This window comes from Lepus europaeus, chromosome 15, assembly GCF_033115175.1.
Source record: "Lepus europaeus isolate LE1 chromosome 15, mLepTim1.pri, whole genome shotgun sequence".
Classification (NCBI taxonomy): Eukaryota; Metazoa; Chordata; class Mammalia; order Lagomorpha; family Leporidae; genus Lepus; species Lepus europaeus.
The window spans coordinates 61,463,020-61,482,143 of record NC_084841.1 but is presented as its reverse complement, the minus strand read 5'-3'; the positions used below and the strand labels follow the sequence as shown (position 1 = coordinate 61,482,143).

Genomic DNA, 19,124 nt, shown 5'->3' with positions numbered 1-19,124 from the left:
CCCCAGCGTCCTGGCCCTCCCCTCGCGCTTCTTTCCCCCTCCCACCAACGACCGCAACCACTTCCGCCCGTCCTCCGGAAGTGGGCCCACGGCAACAGCGACTTCCCCATATCCCGCACATTTCTCTAACCCACACCCCTGCCCATCACCACCGGCACCACAGGAGCAGGGGAGGTGGATCTGCAGGGTTTGAGCTTGTTCTACAGTCACTGTTCACGGGGCTGACGACGAAGTGTGGGTAGAACCAGGTCAGTGTGGAAACGGGAGATGGGGACGGTGAAAAGCGGCCGAACAAAGAGGGCGGGGCAGACTGCGGCCGAGAGCGCGTTCGTCACGTGGGACATAGAGAAGAAGAGCGCATGCGTCGCAGTGCCTCTGCGTGTCGCGAGCCTGGAAGTTCGGACTGCTGGCTGGGCGGGACTTGAGCGTTAGCGGGGCGGGGCGAGGCGAGGCGCGCCGAAGTAAGCGGAAGAAGTGCGGGCCGCTTGTCCCACAGTCCGAGGGTCGCCTAGCAACGGCTCAGTTAACCAGGCTTCTGGAAAAGGCGGCGGCTTCCCGTTGCGAATCTCGCCGGTGGAGAATCAATTTACAAAGCCTGGAGGTCTGTGCCTGTGCGATTAGGTGCTGAGCACTTTGTGTAGCAAATACCAGAAGAAAGTTGCTTGGTTTTGTTCATCCCTTTTTCTCGCATCTTTTAATGAAGCAGGATCTTCCTGGTGTCTAAAAAAACAAAAATTAAAAAAACAAATATTGCACGCCCCTCCCACCCAGCATAGCGCACTGCAGTACAGAGCGCTGAGGGTTTTACAGGTATTAACTGCGTATCTACAGGTTAACCACGGTGATCTTATGCCTTGACAAGTCCAGAGAGTCCCTTCAGTCACAGCAACCAGTAGTCTGCGGTGTCGCCACTGTCTCAAACTTTCCACTCCTGCAAACACTAGAATTCAAAACCCCACGGTTACTTTTTTTCTAAATATGTTGCTCTGACTTTCTCTTAATCTCAAACTGGATCCACGGGGAGCTACTGTTTTTTGCCATTCGTACGCCTGTAACTAGATTATTGCCTGGATGGTAGATGGATTGGCAGTGTCTGATTTTCTCATGTTGAAAACTGAAACCTAGGTTCCAGTCTTCTGGAATATATTCTGTCAATTCGAGGAATGTAATAATTGCTGGCTCAGGGGTCTTAAGATATTTTTCTTTTTACTTTGCAATGATATCTTAATATTAGAAACAGCCTTAAAATATATTGCTACTACTCTCAAATGTTAACAATAGAGTCACAGATACTTCTTCATCTTCCTCCATCCTCAAACTTGTGCTACCCGGTTGTCTTTCTCTTCTGAATTAATGGGAACCAGAACACCAGAGCCATTTTCCACCCAGTCTGTCAGGAGATCTTGTTGGCTGTACCTTCACACGGTGTGTTACCATCAGCACCTCAGCATGTGCGCAGTTGCCTTCATCCCTCTCCCTCCTCATAGTACCTTGATCAATACATAGCAACCACAAAGGTCCTGACATTTCTCTACTCAAAATCCTGCAGTGGCCCCTAATTTCACTTGAAATTAAAATACCCAAGTCCTTACAATATCCAACAGACCCCAACACCAACTGGCTTGCTTACCAGACTTGTTCTCCCCTTTGTCTCAGTGATACTGGGCTTACTGCTGTTTGTGAGCCCACCTCGGGGCCTTAGCACTGGCTATCTTCTGCTTATAAAACTCTTCTGACTCCCTCACCTCCTTCAAATATTTTCTCAGATGTCACTTCTGGTCTCAAACTACTAAACCTACCTCTTATACTCCATTCTTTCCATAATACTCAAGTATCCTCTCCTAACATACTTATTGTATTCATGTTTATAACTTATTTGTCTGTCCCTACTAGAATTTAAGTCCCATGATGGGAGGCATGATTTTCTGCCATATCCCAAGTGCCTAGAATAGTTGCATGGACCATATTAACTGCGGAACAAACAAATGAATGAATGAATTTCAACAAATATTTTCACTATAGAACATTCTTATCTAGGCCACGCTTACCTGCAATTGCATGAACTTTAATTATAATACCTAAAGTTTTGCCTTGTGATTTTTAATCATGCTATAAATACTGTTCATGTTTCTAAGTATTTTCATAAGTATAACCATTTTTACTTTTTAGGTTTTAAATGCATATAACGAAACTAAACAATTGTGTGAAAAAAAAGATTTTATGTCCTCTCCCCCTCTAATTGCGTCCTTCTGAAGGAAAACCACTGTTTTCTATTTTATGAATTTGTTTTAAAGATTTATTTATAAGGAAAAAAAGATTATTTATTTGAAAGTTAGAGTTACAGAGAGAAAGGAAGAGAGAGAGAGATCTTCCATCTGCTAGTTTGTTCTTCAGATGGTCACAACAGCCAGTACTGGGCCAGGCTTGAGCCAGGAGCTTCTTCCGGGTGTCCCACATGAGTAGCAGGGTCCCAAGCACTTGGGCCATCTTCCACTTCTTTTCCCAGGCCATTAGCAGGGAGCTGGATCGGAAGTGGATCAGCCAGGATATAAACCAGCATCCATATGGGATGCTGGTGGTATTGCAGGTGTCAGCTTTACCTGCTATATCACAACGCCGGCCCTGGAACCACTTCTTTTAAATTTAATGGGTATTCTTCCAAATATTGTTCAGTACACACACATATACATATGTAACAAGTACAGAATTCATAATTCAAAAACAGGTATACCTGAATTTTGTTTTTTGTAACTCAACTCTGTTCTTATTGTAGGCCTTATTCCCTTTGAAGGCAGAAAATTAAATCTAATAAAGCAGATGCTAGTATCTAATTGTTTATGTAATAATGATTAGTTACTGATTAATTTCAGACATGCTCTCCTTTGCTTTTTGTTTTCACACAATTCAGTTTTGTAAAAAATTTATAAAAATGTACCTTTATTGCAGAAAAATAGTATCCACGAAAAGTGAAGTAAAGGGGCCAGCACCGTGGCTCACTTGGTTAATCCTCTGCCTGTGGTGCCGGCATCCCATATGGGCGCTGGATTCTAGTCCCGGTTGCTCCTCTTCCAGTCCAGCTCTCTTCTGTGGCCCAGGAGGGCAGTGGAGGATGGCTCAAGTGCTTGGGCCCCTGCACCTGCATGGGAGACCAGGAAAAAACACCTGGTTCCTGGCTTCGGATTGGTGCAGCATCGGCCGTAACAGCCATTTGGGGAATGAACCAACAGAAGGAAGACCTTTCTCTCTGTCTCTCTCTCTCACTATCTACAATTCTGTCAAATAAAAAAGTAAAAAAATTTAAAAAGTGAAGTAAAAACAAAAACTATTGTATATCCAGTAGGCAAAATAATCAAGGCTTCCAGATTTGTTCTGTTCATATATGCATATTTGGCATCATATTATAACTGGTTTTTATGTTGTAAAAACATAATTCTCTCTTGTTTTTATATATTTGAGTTATTTCCATGTTTTCACCTTTGCAAAAATTACTTATAGCTAAATCTCTGTACTTAACTATTTCCTCTCCATAAACTCCTGGAACTGGTATCAGCAGGTGCACTCATTGTGGAAGACTTGGTACATTTTATAGAGAGACCTATAGACAGGTGGCATTGCTTTGATACCATTTTTTTCATATCCTTCTAGCACCATTTCAGTGTTTGTCATTTCCTGTTCTCATGGGAGGAAGATTTTGTATTGATGTTTTAAATATATTTTGTTGATTAGTAAAGATGAATCTTTTTTAGGTGTCATCTCTGTGAATTGTCTATTTTAATTCATCTTATTTATTTGCAAGGACTCTATAGAATGTAAGCCTTTGACACTTCGTTGAAACTGCTTTCCCCATTTGTCATTTGCCCTCTAAGTCAAACTTTTTTGACATTACAGGAATCAACACCAGCTGAGATGGAAGTGTGATCTTGCTGACCATGCTCTGCCTTCATAATAAATACTAAGAGCAGGCTAGAGATTTTTGTATCAGTCACTCCATCTAAGGACCAGCAGGTGGAATCTCGTAGACAGTCATTTGGGTGGAGGGACCAGACATCAGGAGAGTGTGGCTGTGCATTTTGTAACAGTTGGATTCTTTTCCTCATGAAAGCCTCATGTTTACATCAGAACAGCAGGAAAATGGCCCTCCTCACTTCTGTCTTCCAAATCTAGCTCAAGGATTCCTATTTGGCCAAACCAAACTGCAGTTGGGAGTTACATTTCCAGCCTTTCTAACTGGGGGAGGAAAGAAGTCCCAGAGATCTACTAGCTAGTCCACAGTCTCCCACGAAACTAATGTATTAGAGCTTGTGATTCCGATTTGTTGGGTTATCTATTCTGGCTCCTATTCTATTCAGTGCAACTGGTAGTTAAGTAATTTTTTTAAACATACATATTTATGCAATAACATATGATGTTTTAATATATGTATTCCTTGCGTATGTTCAAATCGGGGTAGGCATATCAGACTTCCCAAACGTTTATCATTTATTTGTGATGAAAACACTCAATATCCTCTCTCCTAGCTTTTCTGAAATATATATTACATTATTGCTACCTATATTTACTGTGCAATAGAACACCAGAATTTATTTCACCTGTCTTAACTGCAAGTTAGTACCTGTTGACCAACATTTCCTTTTCTCTCCCTTCCCACTATTTTTCCTTTGCCCTGACAATTACTATTCTCTCGACTTCTATAAGATCAGACACTTTTAGATTGCACAAATGAGTAAGATCATCCAGTACTTGGCTTTTGTACCTGGCTTATTTCATTTCACATGTCTCTGTTGTCTCAAATGACAGGATCCCATCCTTTTATGTGGCTGAATATCATGCTGTGGTATTTGTATACCACATTTTCTTCATTCATTCATCAATTGGTAGACACTTAGCTTGTTCCATTTCTTAGCAGTTATGAATAGTTCTGCAATAAACATGGGTGTGCATGTGTTCAATATATTGATTTCATTTCCTCTGCATATTTACCTCGTAATATGGGATTACTGGATCATATTTTAATTCTATTGTTTGTTCTTTGAGGACCCTCCATACCGTTTTCCACAATGACACTCTTAGTTTATTTCCTGTTAACAGTGTGTAAGGCCTCCCTTTCCTCCACATTTGCATCAGCGCTTGCTGTTTTTTGGTTTTTTTGATTATAGCAATTCTAACTAGAGTAAAGTAATATCTCATTGTAGGTTTGATTTGCATTTCCTTGATGGTTAGTTATGTCGAACATTTTTCTTATACCTGATGGCCATTTGTATGTCTGTTTAAAAAATGGCAAATTCCTATCTATTGCCAATCTATTGTAATCAAATCTTTTGTGGTTTTTTTGTTGTTATTATTTGGGTTCCTTATATCATCTGGATATTAACCATTATCAGATGTATAGCTTGCAGATATTTTCTCCCATTCTGTAGATTGTTTCTTTTTTTTTTTTTTAATTTTTTTTTTTTTTTTTTGACAGGCAGAGTAGACAGAGAGAGACAGAGAGAAAGGTCTTCCTTTACCGTTGGTTCACCCTCTAATGGCTGCTGCTGCTGGCGCACCGCGCTGATCCAAAGCCAGGAGCCAGGTGCTTCTCCTGGTCTCCCATGCGGGTGCAGGGCCCAAGCACTTGGGCCATCCTCCTCTGCACTCCCGGGCCACAGCAGAGAGCTGGTCTGGAAGAGGAGCAACCGGGACAAAATTGGCGCCCTGACCGGGACTAGAACCCAGTGTGCTGGTGCCTCAAGGCAGAGGATTAGCCTATTGAGCCGTGGCGCCAGCCCTTGTAGATTGTTTCTTTACTCTGTTCTTTCCATTATGGCACAGGAGCTTTTTAATTTGATAAAATCCCATTTGTTTATTGTTGCTTTTTTTTCCTGTGCATTGGGGATCTTATCAAAATATCCTTGCCCATTCCAAAGTCCTAAAAATGTCCCCTTTGTTTTCTTCTGGTAGTTCCATGAAATTTTCATATATTTTAAGTATAATCCATTTTGACTTCAGTTTTGTATATGTTGAGAGATAGGGTTCTGGTTTTATTCTTGTGCATGTGAGTAAGCTGATAGTTTTAATAAACTGGACATAAGAGTTATTTAGCTTTACTTTGGAGGTCTTGGCCATTTCCCCACAATTTTTGAGACATATTTTTCAGATAACTATTTTAAATTTGTTTCAGAAAATAGATACTCTCACAATTTTGGTGGCTTCTTCCTACCTTAGCAAGTGTCCGTTCTACAAATTGTAGTCTGAAGCCTGATAGGTACAAAAGTCAGTTTGTATATGTACTATTTTTTATATAATCTTTTACCCTGGAATATCTTTTTAAAATTCTGACCCAAAAGAAAATGAGGCACACTCATTTCCTTTCTTCATCTTGAGCCTTTTAGCTTTTTTTCTTTTTTTAAGATATATGTATTTGAAAGGTATAGTTACAGAAGGAGAGAAAGGAAAGAGACAGAGAGAATTTTCCATTTGCTGGTTCACTCCCCACACTCCTTGCCAGGACAGAGCCAGGAGCATGAAACCCCATTTGGGTCTCCCACAATGAGTGGCAGCAATCCAAGTATTGGACCATCTCTCACTGCTTTGCTAGTTGCATTAGCAGGGAACTAGATCTGACATGCAGCAGCAGAAAGGGTTCAACCCAGCTCTCATCAGGAATTACAAGCCATGGTTTAACCTACTGTGCCACATTGCCAGCCCCACCTTTTAGCAACTTATTTTACATTCAACCATTCACTTTTTTTCCCCAGCTTTCTTCTCCCCAACTCCCACACCACCATATTCTCTTGGGTTCTTCCTTACTCTCTGGCTGCTCCTTCTCAGACTTCCTGACTTTTCCTCTACAAAATTTATATGTTAGGCTCCTTAGAACAGTAACTTTCCCAAGCACTCCATTTTAATTCAGGTAACTCCCTAAAAATCCCTTAGCTTTCATTGTTAATTTTATGTCAAACAGCCAAATACACATCTCTAAGCTCCTTCTCTGTTTACAGGCTGATATGTCCAACTACCTGCTTGACATTTCATCTTGGTCTCTTTGAAGATATCTCTAATTAAAGTGCCTTAAGCTTCGTCAATATAGTCCATTTCCTCTCCCAGCATCCTCATTATCAGCAAATACTTCTGTCACCCAACCAGTTACAGTGTCAAAAGCCCAAAAGTTTTCTATAAAGTTGTCATACCCAATTGTTAACAAACCCTCCCAAAGTTCATCTACCAATTATTTCATGACTGTACCCATTCTGTCTATCCCATCGCAAGCTGAAATAGTCAAAGCATCTCGTACCTGGGTCATAAATAAGTGGGTGGCACAAGAACCAAATCTAGCCAACCAGCTCCTTTCTGGGACCTTATGAACTCAGGGAAAGTTTCTTGCAGTTGGTAAACCCCAGCTACCAACCAGCACATTCAGCTGTTCTCCTTGAAGAACACCTGGACAAACTATAAAAGTCTTGCATAACATTTCCCTTGAGATTTTTTGGCCTTCCTCAAACCTTTTGATACTCTAACGCCATCACCAGAAACATTTATCAACCTGAAAAAAAAACTCATTTCTGTTAATAATTACTTCCCATCCTCTTTCTTTCAACCCCTTTTGCTGTCATTTGGTCTATTCTGAACATTTTGCATGAATGGAATCATATATTATGTATCTGGCTTTTACTTAGAATAATTTTACTTACTTATTTTGAAAGGCAGAGTTACCGAGAGGGTGGAAAGACAGATGTATCTTCCATTTCCTGATTTCACTCCCTAAATGACTACTATGGCCAGGGCTGGTCCAGGCTGAAGCCGGGAGCTAAGAACTCTATTCAGATCTCCTACAAGGGTGGCAAGAACTTTTATACTTGGGCCATTATCTGCTGCTTCCCAGATGTATTAGCAGAGAGATGGATGGGAAGCAAAGCAGCCAAGACTCAACTGGCATTTCACCATGGAATGCCAGCATCACAAGAAGCTACAACTTGGAGCTTAACCTGCTACAACACAACACTGACCACAGCATAATTTTCAAGGTCCATCCATATGCTTGAATAAACATTTCATTCTTTTTGATGACTGAAATATATTTCATTCTGGGTATGCCACTTTTCATTCATCAATTAATGGACATTTAAGGGTTTTTTCTATTGTGCATCTGTTTTTGCAAATGTATCTGCCCAGGTTGAAGGGAATAGAGCGACAGGATCAATCTACATGGGAAAGGACACAGAATCCCCTAGATGATGTAGGGTGTATTTAAGGGAATTTGTGTTCTCTAAAGGGCAGTAGGTAGGGTCCAGTACCATCCTAGATTTTAGGAAATGCCATTTTAAGTGGTCCAGTTTCAAATAAAATGTTTATTTGAAAGGCAGAGTGGCCAACAGAGGGAGAGAGAGGAAGAGGAGAGACACAGAGAGGGAGAGACAGAAAGAGAGTAGTCTTCCATCTGCTGATTTACTTCACAAATGCTGCAACAGCCAGGTCAAGGCCAGGCCATAGCCAAGTGCCAAGATTTCCATCTAAGTCTCCCACATGTATGGCAGGGGCCCAAGTACTTGGACCATCTTCTACTGTTTTACCAGGTGTATTAGCAAAGAACTGGGTCATGAAGCATGGTTTCTGGAGATTCAGTGTCCCTTTATAAAATGAGGATAATGAAACCTGTCCTTTACCCCTGGCAAGGTATTCATGAGGATTCAAATGAAGTGACAGGTGTGGGCACCCTTTGGAAACTATAAAGAGCTATATAAATTTCTGTAATGTTTTGAAGTTCACAGCAGTCAGCAGTGCTAGGGTGCCGGTATGTATTGAGCTTTCAAGAGGTAACACTCAATGCCCTTTCCATTTGAGAATGAGAAAGCTCTGAGCATCCCCTCCCTCTGGAAGCTGCTCCTGTTTCTTGTTTGGCCTCTTTTTGCAAGGCTCCTAAAGTGTAATTACTTCATAGAGAAAGTATTTTTATTTATTTTTTATTTTTTTACTTGACAGGTAGAGTTACAGACAGTGAGAGAGAGAGAAAGACCAAGAGAAAGGTGTTCTTTCCGTTGGTTCACTCCCCAAATGGCTGCTACGGCCGGTGCTGCGCCAACCCAAAGCCAGGAACCAGGTGCTTCTGCTCTCCCATGTGGGTGCAGGGGCCCAAGCACTTGGGCCATCCTCCACTGCCCTCCCGGGCCACAGAAGAGAGCTGGACTGGAAGAGGAGCAGCCGGGACTAGAACCGGCACCCATATGGGATGCTGGCACTGCAGGCAGAGGATTAACCAAGTGAGCCACGGCGCCGGCCTCCATAGAGGAAAGTATTTTTAAACAGCTTTCTTGAACACTGTAAGTTCCGAGTATTATAGGTTGGTTTGTTTTTAGGTCGGAGTCTGCATTTAAACCATATGTATTTCCTGATATATAGTGATTATTTGAAGCCTTGAATCCTGATGCTAAGAGGCTGAGGTTTTCCTCTACTGGGTTCCCACCTGGAAAGCAGCAGCAGATGACCTAAGTACTTGCACCCCTACCACACAGGTGGGAGACCCAGATAGAGTTTCTGGCTCCTAGCTTTGGCCTGGCCCAGTCCTAACCATTGCAGCCATTTGAGGAGTGAATCAGTGGATAGAAGACCTATCTCTGTCTCTCCCTCTCTCTGTGGAACTCTGCCTTTCACATAAATAATTTTTTTAAAGATTTATTTATTTGAAAGGGTTCCACAGAGAGAGAAGGAGAGGCAGAGAGAGAACCAGCATCTGCTGGTTCACTCCCCATTTGGCTGTGACGGCTGGAGCTGCGCGGATTCGAAACCAGAAGCTTCTTCCATGTCTCTAATATGGGTACGGGGGCCCAAGGACTTGGGGGATCTTTTACTGCTTTCCCAGGCCATACCAGAGAGCTAGATGGGAAGTGGAGCAGCTGGGACTCAAACTGGCGCCCATATGGGATGCCAGCACCACAGGTGGTGCCTTTTGCCTTTACCCACTACACCACAGTGCCGGTCCCCCAAATAAATATATCTTTAAAAAGATAGTGGGCTGTGTGTGTGGAGGGAGTGGTGATGGGAACACAGAAACAGAAGTGTCCGTATTCAGGATATGCCAGGTCACATGGAGAGAGGAAACTCATTCTCAGTAAATAACAAGTGCAAAATTGAAGTCTATTCAGAAGTTCTATGGTAGTGTTTAGAAGTATGTAAAAATAATCAGGATTAACTCCTGGAAATACCCTCAGCCAGGTCTCAAAGGAAAGCAGAGACAGGAACTTCTTGTTTGGGGGACACAAATCCTTCAAGTACAATCAAGCTCAAATGGATGCTTTGCAATCTTAAGTTTGTTGTTGAGAACTTGGATTTTGATCCTGATTCCCACTCATCTCATACCCCAACCAAATCCTTTACTTCTGCTTTTCTAAAGCATCTTCACCTCATGTAGGAATGGTTGGAAGGTACTTAGAGGAAAAAACTGTAACTGTTAAGGTTTGGAAGGTAACAGCTGTAATTCATTTTTTTAAAATGGGTTTTAAACCAGAATAACCATATCCAATTACTAGAAACATCTTAAATATCAATAGCTAATCATAAAAAGGGAAACATGTTAGTCTTTCAAAATATAATTTTCTGACCTGTTGCTAAGTGTGTGGTTCCTGTTTTCTACATTATTTTGAGACAAAGGTGTGGCCCACAGATGGCCCTAACTCAGAATCAACACTAGGCTTCTTTAAAACAGTGGAAGAATGAAAGTTAAAAGCAGTTCAGCACTTTCAGGAAACACTCCTTAGGTAGCATCTGGAAGCTATTCACAGCAAGTATTAAAAAAAAAAAAAAAGTTACAGCCTTCTGAGAGTTAATTGACTACTGTCTCCACCTCACAGTTGTCCTACTGATTGATGTCAGTCACGTCTAGTTTGTGTCACACCACTGATTAATTCCTAGCAACTGTTAAAAGACTTGCCTTTTTAGATACTTGACCTTTCTAAATAAAACAAACCATTTGAGGTCATGTCTGAGAGCATATCAAGTTTACTTGCTTGTATTCTGACATGCCTTCTCAAGTGGGTGAAAAAAAATTTGGAAACCCACCAGAGATTGAATGTATAAAGTAAGTCAGAGCCACAACCCAGAGTGAAGAGTTTATTTCAATTAAAAAATCTTACTTTATATTTTTCTGGGCTTTGTCAATCTCTGGAAAACCAAGCAGTTGGTTTCAGGCACACGGAAATACCACACTCCTCCTCCCCTCCTTCAACCTGTTGACTCAATTTGCCACTCTGCTTGAAACTTCAGTGTGTTGTCAGCACTGCTGTTTCTTTGTCTTGTGTAAAGCTGTCCCTGGTCTTACTCCTTCCCTCATTACTGAGTCCCACATCACTATCAATAGTACCTTGAGGGGTCTGAGTGAAATTATGAGCAGGTGCAGGCCTGTAGTAGACAGGAACAGCCATGGCAGAAACTAGAGTTTTAGTGAATCATTGTGTGGAAATCCTGGGGAAGCTTGGAATCAAAATTAAGAGGGGTAGAAGGGGCAGCATTATGGCACCATAGATTAAGCTACCAACAGCAATGCCGGTATGTTACATGGGTGCCAGTTTGAGTTCTGGCTGCTAAACTCTGCTATGATCCAGCTCCCTATTTATGTACCTGGGAAAGAAGCAAAAGATGGCCCAAGTATAGAGTTCCATGCTTCTGGCTTCAGCCTGGCCCAACCTCAATCTTTATGGCCATTTGGAGAGTGATTCAGTGGATGGAAGATCTCTCTCTAACTCCAGTAAATTTAGTAAAACTAAATCCCCAAAGAAAAGAAATCGTGTTGGAAAGTCTATGAGTTTGAACCAAGAAGGCTAAGTTTGTGAGGTGATAAAAAAAAAAAAAGAAGAAAAGAAAGAAAGAAAAATAGGCATTTCAAGAATGATGTTTCCCCATTGAAAAATAAAGTACAATTTGAAAAGTAAGTAGAGCAAGCAAGTTAGGACCTACAGAAACACTGTGGCTCAGAGGTTAGGAGCACAAATGAGAACTGTAGCCTTGGGTTCAGATGCCAGCCTATGTGCCTATGGCAACTCTTCCACTCTGTGCTTAAGTTTCCTCACCTACCAAGTAGGAAATTAATGGCCACCACATTGTGTTGTAAAATTGGAGGAGTTGCCAGGGATGACACCTGGCACATAATACCATCTCATGCTATTTTTTATAAAATTTCAAAGATCATGGTAATTTATTTAAAATAAATAAGAGGACTGTCAGGATAACCTGATAAAATTCTCTGATTTTAGAAATGAGGAAATACATGATCATTAGATGACCTTTTTCAGTTGTTGTGGATTTTTTTTTTTTTATCTACTAGTGTCTTTGGATCATTCTAAAAACTTTGATATATTTAAATCTGGTATAATTCTTGAAGGCAGGAACTTGTGTCATAACAATATTAGGCACACATAGCAGAGTTTATTTACCACTTGCTGATTTTTTAAGATACAAATTTTCAGGGCTTTTATTGTGCTACAGTGTGTTAAACTGCCACTTGTGATGCAGGCACCCCATATCAGAGAGTTGAGTCCCAGCTGCTCTGCTTGTGATCCAGCTCCCTGCTAATGCACCTGGAAAGGTGGCAAAAGATGGCCCAAGTGCTTGGACCCCTCCCACCCACATAGAATACCGGGACAAAGTTCCAACTCCTGGGTTTGGCCTGGCCCATTCCCAGTTATTGCAGCCATTTGAGGAGTGAATGAACTGATGGCAGATCTCTCACATACACATTTTCTATAACTATCTCTCAAGTAAATAAATCTTAAAATACAAAATTTCAAAAGTATCCCAATGACAGCCATTTACACATTAGCAGTGTTTGTGTTTTTTGTTTGATGTTTGTGTTTTCTTTATGGCACTTTGGGAGACTTTGCAAAGTATTGGACCTCAGAACCTGGCATGAGGAACTAGATAAAGGGCAAGCATTTGACATTCTGGTTAAGATAATATATGGGTTGCCTACATCCACTATCTGAACACATGGGTCAAGTCCCAGCTCAACTACTGAATCAGATTCCTGCTAATATATACCCTTAGATGTAGTAGGTGATGGCTTAAATACTTGGATCCCTATCAACCACAGGGGAGAGAACTAGATTGAGTTCTAGGCTCCTAGCCTTGACTTGGTCCACCCCTGGCTGTTGTGAACATTTGGCAATAGGTAGAACATCTCTCTCTCCACCTTTCAAATAAAATGAAATATTTTTTTTCAATTCATCAAAAGAGGTGGGGTCTGGATAAATGAGTGTTAATAAAGAGAGGGATGGCCCCAGAAGAAATTGTAGCCCTGAGACTTTTTGGTTCTCGACAGTCAGAGAAGGTATGTTTATGGAAAAGTTTGATGAAAGTGAAAGGAATGAACACCATGGACCATGGCCTACACTTTACCACTCTACCCCAACCCTCCACTGTTCAGCTGTAAATGAGCTGTGCTTCATTCATGTGCTGATTCCACAAACAAGTAGCTCTACATATGCTGGACATTGGGCAATGTGTACAAAGGCAACTAGTAAAAGGCAAGAGAAAGGGACTAGCTTCTATCCTGCTACTCAGCCCATTGAAAAAAAGACTTATCTGCAGCCTTACAACACTACTGAAGCCACAGAGAGAGGCCCTATGAGGCCATGGATCTCAGAACCCATATCAAGCCTGGACCAGAGGTGACATGTATCCTTGTTGTTAGCCAATGCTTAAGGAAACAACCTGAACAAAGGCAGGGTGAAGCAGTTTACTAAATCATCCATTGGTGGGCAATTTCAGACAGCAGCTAATTTTTTCCTGGGATGTGAGTGGGTGTGAAGGACCCTTATGGGGGAGAGGGACAAGAAACTAGGCCTGGGCAAATATCAGGGGCTTCTTAAGAGGATAGATGTTCCCCAGAGTCTAGCGGGCAGGACATTCTCTGGGAAGGAAAAGTCAATCCCCTTCAGAGAACCTCTAGGCACGCCCAGAGCAGAACTGCCCCTCCCCTCCGGGAAACCTCTGGGTGCGCCCAGAGCAGAGCTGCCCCTCCCCTTCGGAGTCTCTAGGCGTGCACTTATGATGTCACTGCGACCAGCCAATCCTGTTACACCTCAGCACTCTCCCTCAGCATTCTCCGGTATGCTAATTGTCCCTCCGAACCAGCCAATCCCGTGCCACCTCTGCATTTTACACCAGCACTCTCCACCAGCATTCTTCGCCAGCGTTCTCCCATATGCTAATGGTCCCTCTGAACTGACCAATCCTATGCATGCGCATTAGGAATATGCTAATTCGTTGCCTATATAACCTGTGTGAAACTGCTGCTCAGGGCTCCTCACTGCCTGAGGTGGGGGCCCGTTTGCGCAAACGTTCAATAAAAACCTCGTGCTTTTTGCATCAACTGGTCTGGAGTCTGGATCTTTGGGCGTCCTTCTGAGCAAGTGGGCATCTCTGCAACTGAGAGGTCCAACAGGTGGACAAGCAGGGAGAGAAAGGAAAAATCCAGTCCAAATTCCTGATTCTGAGGAAATAGGGTAGAGCTAGCAGTGCTGTTCTGTGGTGGAATGAGAAGGTGAAAAGGTCATGCCAAGATAGCTGCTGAGGTGAGAAGGTCATGCCAAGATGGCCACTGACAACAGAAACTGCCTGGCAACAGGCCGTGATTGGATGGCTTCAGAAGCCATATGACAACAGAGCCTGACTGACAACAGGCCATGATTGGATGGTTTCAGAAACTGCCTGGCAACAGAGCCTGACTGGCAACAGGCCATGATTGGATGGCTTTGGAAACTGTCTGGCAACAGGCTGTGATTGATTAGGGCATAGACTGCCCCTTTGCCTGGATTGACTGCCTTGGCTATATAAGCAGCTGTAGCAACTGAAATAAATGAGTCTGCGGGCTGCTTGCCTCTGGCCCGCTTTCACCAGATTCTTGCACCTCTTGCCCCCACCACGCTCCTCCTTCTCAGAACGAATCCTCTCAGAAGAAATCAACTGCAACACTGTTCATTTGGCCCTAGTTAGCTAGCCTCAGACTTTAATTAAAATTTTGTCTTTACTTAATTTTTTTTTTTAAGTTTTTACAGTGTGTTAATCCCCATGAGAAATTCAAACCATCACCATAAATAAAGACATTGCAGAATCTTTACAACTTTGGATTTTTAGCAGCAATAATGTTAGCCTCAGACTCTTCAAGTCATTCATGAATCAAAACCAAATGGAAGATAAGGTTGGGAGATTTTACACATAAACCTCCAAATAGAATCCATACATCTTGATTAGGTTGGAGGATGAGATTACACAAAAACTTATAGGGGACAACTGGGAAGACTTGGACATTTGTTGTGATTATGAAATAACTTAAGTTTCTTAGGCATCGTCATGACATTACGGCTATATGGGAGGCTGTATATTCTCAGGAGAGTCATTAAGGCTTTAGGAATCATGATGTCATATTGACAGTTGTATCCATGTATTTGTAGGAAGGGAAAGCAATTATTAACCATTTAGTCTAGATGGAAGGTATGTGTGGGTTTTTTGTTTGCTTGTTTAAGAGGCAGGAAGAGAAAGGGTTCCCACCTACTGATTCATACATCCAATACCCACAGCAGCCAGAGGACCAAAAGCTGGGAGCCAGGAACTCAATCCAGGTCTCCCTGTGGGCAGAAAAAACCCACCCTGCCATCACTGCCAACCAAAGTCTGCATTAATAGGATGTCAGAATCAGGAGCCAAAACCAGGAATTAGACACAGATATTCTAATGTCAGATGGAGACATATGAACTGATATCTTAACTGCTAGACTGCCTACCATGTGGTTTTTTTTTTTTTTTTTTTACATTTTTAAGTACTTGAAAGTTGTCATAATAAAATGTAGGAAGGTACATACATAGAAAACCTTAGGTAGAATTTGGGCTATCTTATATTTGAAGAAATGTTAGACTTTTATTTTCCTCAGCCAGTTTCAACTAAGCAGCCAGTACTTCACAAGGAATAATTAATTCACCCCAAAATGCATACCCACATGTAAATTGATGTGCTTTCAAGTGTTTTACCTCTTGCATGTCTCTAGCAATTTCCCCAGTAGATAAAATTCTGTATCATTTCTGCATGCCCAAATCACTTCAGATTAATCAGCAAGTAATACAGAAAGCTGTTTATTAGAAAACTGCATTCAACTTGCAGAAAACTGAGGTTCCAGGGCACTATGAAGAAATTAGAGGTAAATTTCTGTTCGTTTGGTAGAGGCATCAGTTCTCTTTTGCATTCATTCCAAATCTTGTACAGCATCTAAATTAGAAAGGCATCATTCTCTGTAGCTGTACTAGTAACAGACACAGACTGTTTATTATGGTAAAATGCAGTTATTGCAGGTTTCTATTGTTAGCACAACCATTTTCCTGAAAAACCTCTCCCTGACTTGTTTTGTTAGTTAACCAATGATAAAATTAGCCTAGCTGATAACAGAGAAAATTAACATTTGTTGAGAATTACAGTTGCAATCTGGAAAAAGATTGAAGCAACCTTGAAAACATGTTCCAAGGTTTAATAAAATAATGGTTATACACAGTTAAAAGCTTAAATACACAAAGGGTGTGTTGGTTATGTAATCTACTTATCAAGAATTGTGATTAGTGTTGAGAAGTCAAGCTGTCTTGGCCAGCATTTCACCCAATGGCTAAGATGCCCACATACCATATTAGAGTGGGCTGGGTTTGATTCCCTGTTCCAGTTTGACTCCAGCTTTCTGCTGATGTGGACCCTAGAATGCAGCAGTGATTGCTCAACTAGTTGAGACTCTGAGTTGAGTTCCTGTCTCTTGGTTTCCCCCAACCCTTCATCCAATTGTTGTGAGCATTTGGGTAGTGAACCAGCAAACAGAAACTCTGCCTCAAGTTACAAAGGTAGTGAATTAGTTTTTCCCAAAAACATTAGCATGCATGGGGTGGGGGATGTCTGCAAACCAGTTCTAAGGATCAGTTAACAGACATATCTGAAACCTGATTTAACATGATCTCTCAACTCCCTACTTCTACAAATGAATGCTACTCCATTTTCTTCACATTCTCCCCTTTTGATCAAAACCCACAGCAAAGCACTGATGATCAGTCTAAGAATTAGAAATGTCACTGCTGACATGGGTCTGTCTCAGGAAATTATGTCCATCATTAGGGGGTGTATTTGGTAGCTGTAATAGTAAAATAAATTAATAGAAATAATAAAACAGGCATTTGAGCGACAAGGAGGCAGCTGAAGCACCAGACCTTCAGGTAGGTCAAGTGACTTGTACTCTCTTAGGTCAACAAGAAGTAGCTTGGTAATTACTTTACTTTCTAATTGTTAAGATACCATTATTTTTACTTTAGTAGAAGTCCTGACACGTTGAGATACACAAAAGACAAGCAATTTAAAGAAGGAACAGACAATAAGCAATGATAATTAGCAAAGAAACAATTTGTAATCCCGACTTCAGGAGTGCCCCTTTTCCTGAAGCTAACTTCTATATTAAAGAACTTTAAACCTGTTAAGAGAACTAGGTGTAAACCTAAAATATCCCTTTAGAGATTTAGCAAGTTTATGGAGCCTTGTGGCTTCATATTTAATCTATGAGTATATATTAATTCAAGTACAGAATTAGTATTTTCAAATGCAAGGGGGTAGATGTTTGGCATATCATTTAAACTTCCTCTTGGGATACTTCATCACAATTAAAATTTCTTTGGGGAACTCCTCCTACTACAGGGAAGCTGAAGGAACTATAATAGAGAAGAAAACAATGTTGTTAGAGGTAAAGCATGGCAGAATTTAACCCAGAAGAACCACAGACAATGCGGTATGTTAATTCACCGTTATGTGCTGCTCTAAACTGCTTTCCAGGAACTTCTCCACACACCTTTATGGTACAGGTGAGCCAATGTAAAGAGGTAAGGATAAAACAGTATTTCTCTATTTGCAGTCACATATCTCTGGTAGAATTCCTTTCCCTGACTTGTGACCGATCACTTCTTTCAAATTCCTTTGCATAAGGGTCCTAATCAGTGGGATGGCATTAGGATGTGGGACCTCTGCAGGGTCGGGAGGAGGGGGTCATTAAGTCATGAGCAGAGCAGAGAATGAATTAGTGCCCTTACAAGAAGTCCAAGAGACCTCTGTCATCACTGGAGGATGCAGCAAGGTGCTACTTATGAACTTGAAAATGAACCCTTACCAGACATACAGCCTGAGGGTGCCTTGTCTTATACTTCCAAGTCTCCAAATTATGAGAATTAAATTTGTTTATAGGCTACTCAGTTTGACATTTTATTAGATAAACCTGAACAGATTAAGACACAAACCATTACTGTTTACACTGTACATCCTTTTCATTGTTTTCTATGGGAAATTGACATAATAACCAAAGTTACCTTTACCAGAAAGTGAAAGGATTTCCCCTTCTGTTTATTGTTGAGGTTTTTCATTCCAGATATTTAAATTTATATTTTTATCCTTCTCACTCTTGCTTATGACATTTTCCCATACATATTTAGTGAATAAAATCTGGAGGGCCGGCACTGTGGCGCAGCGGGTTAACACCCTGGCCTGAAGCACCAGCATCCCACATGGGCACCGGTTTGAGACCCAGTTGCTCCACTTCCGATCCAGCTCTCTGCTATGGCCTGGGAAAGCAGTAGAAGATGGCTCAAGTCCTTGGGTCCCTGCACCAGTGTGGGAGATCCAGAAGAAGCTTCTGCTCCTGGCTTCAGATCAGCACAACTCCAGCCATTGCGGTCATTTGGGGAGTGAACCATCGGATGGAATACCTCTCTCTCTGCCTCTCCTCTCTTTGTGTAACTCTTTCAAATAAATAAATAAATCTTAAAAAGGGGGGGGGGGGTTGACTATCTCTCAGGTAACAGAAGTATTCAAAGTAGATCTGCTTCCAATTCACCTGCTCTTGTTCACCATTTCAATTCTATCTTCAGTGCTGCTAATTTGACACTTTTTAGTGTTGGTTTACCTAAGTTAGTGATTTTGTTTCTTTTTTTCTTCTTGCATCTCAGTCTCTGGAAGAGGATGGGGTGGTCTCAAAACCACCTCACATCCCCAGCTGGCCTGAGTAGGCTCATCTGCACCAATTCATTGGACCTGCCATAGAGTGTATACCTAGAGCATAAAGAGACCAAGAGAAATCACATCTGGGATCAGTC

General features: G+C 41.6%; 1 protein-coding gene and 1 long non-coding RNA gene across 5 annotated transcripts in view; one reads left to right on the top strand and one right to left on the bottom strand.

Annotated features, from left to right (window-relative positions):
- Nucleotides 1–159: 159 nt before the first annotated feature.
- Nucleotides 160–18,948, top strand: LOC133774524 (uncharacterized). Its single transcript, XR_009868086.1, has 3 exons — nucleotides 160–248; nucleotides 17,680–17,861; nucleotides 18,465–18,948. It is a non-coding gene; the product is annotated as an uncharacterized LOC133774524 (long non-coding RNA).
- ZFP62 (ZFP62 zinc finger protein) overlaps nucleotides 247–19,124 on the bottom strand; it is a 36,838-nt gene continuing 17,960 nt past the window's right edge. For 2 of the 4 annotated variants that reach the window (XR_009868083.1, XR_009868084.1), the window contains one exon: nucleotides 247–720. The gene's annotated coding sequence lies outside the window, so the exon portion shown is untranslated. Of the gene's footprint in view, nucleotides 721–2,918; nucleotides 3,137–19,002; nucleotides 19,081–19,124 lie in introns of those variants that run through there. The other 2 variants (XR_009868085.1, XR_009868082.1) reach the window with 2 other exon arrangements.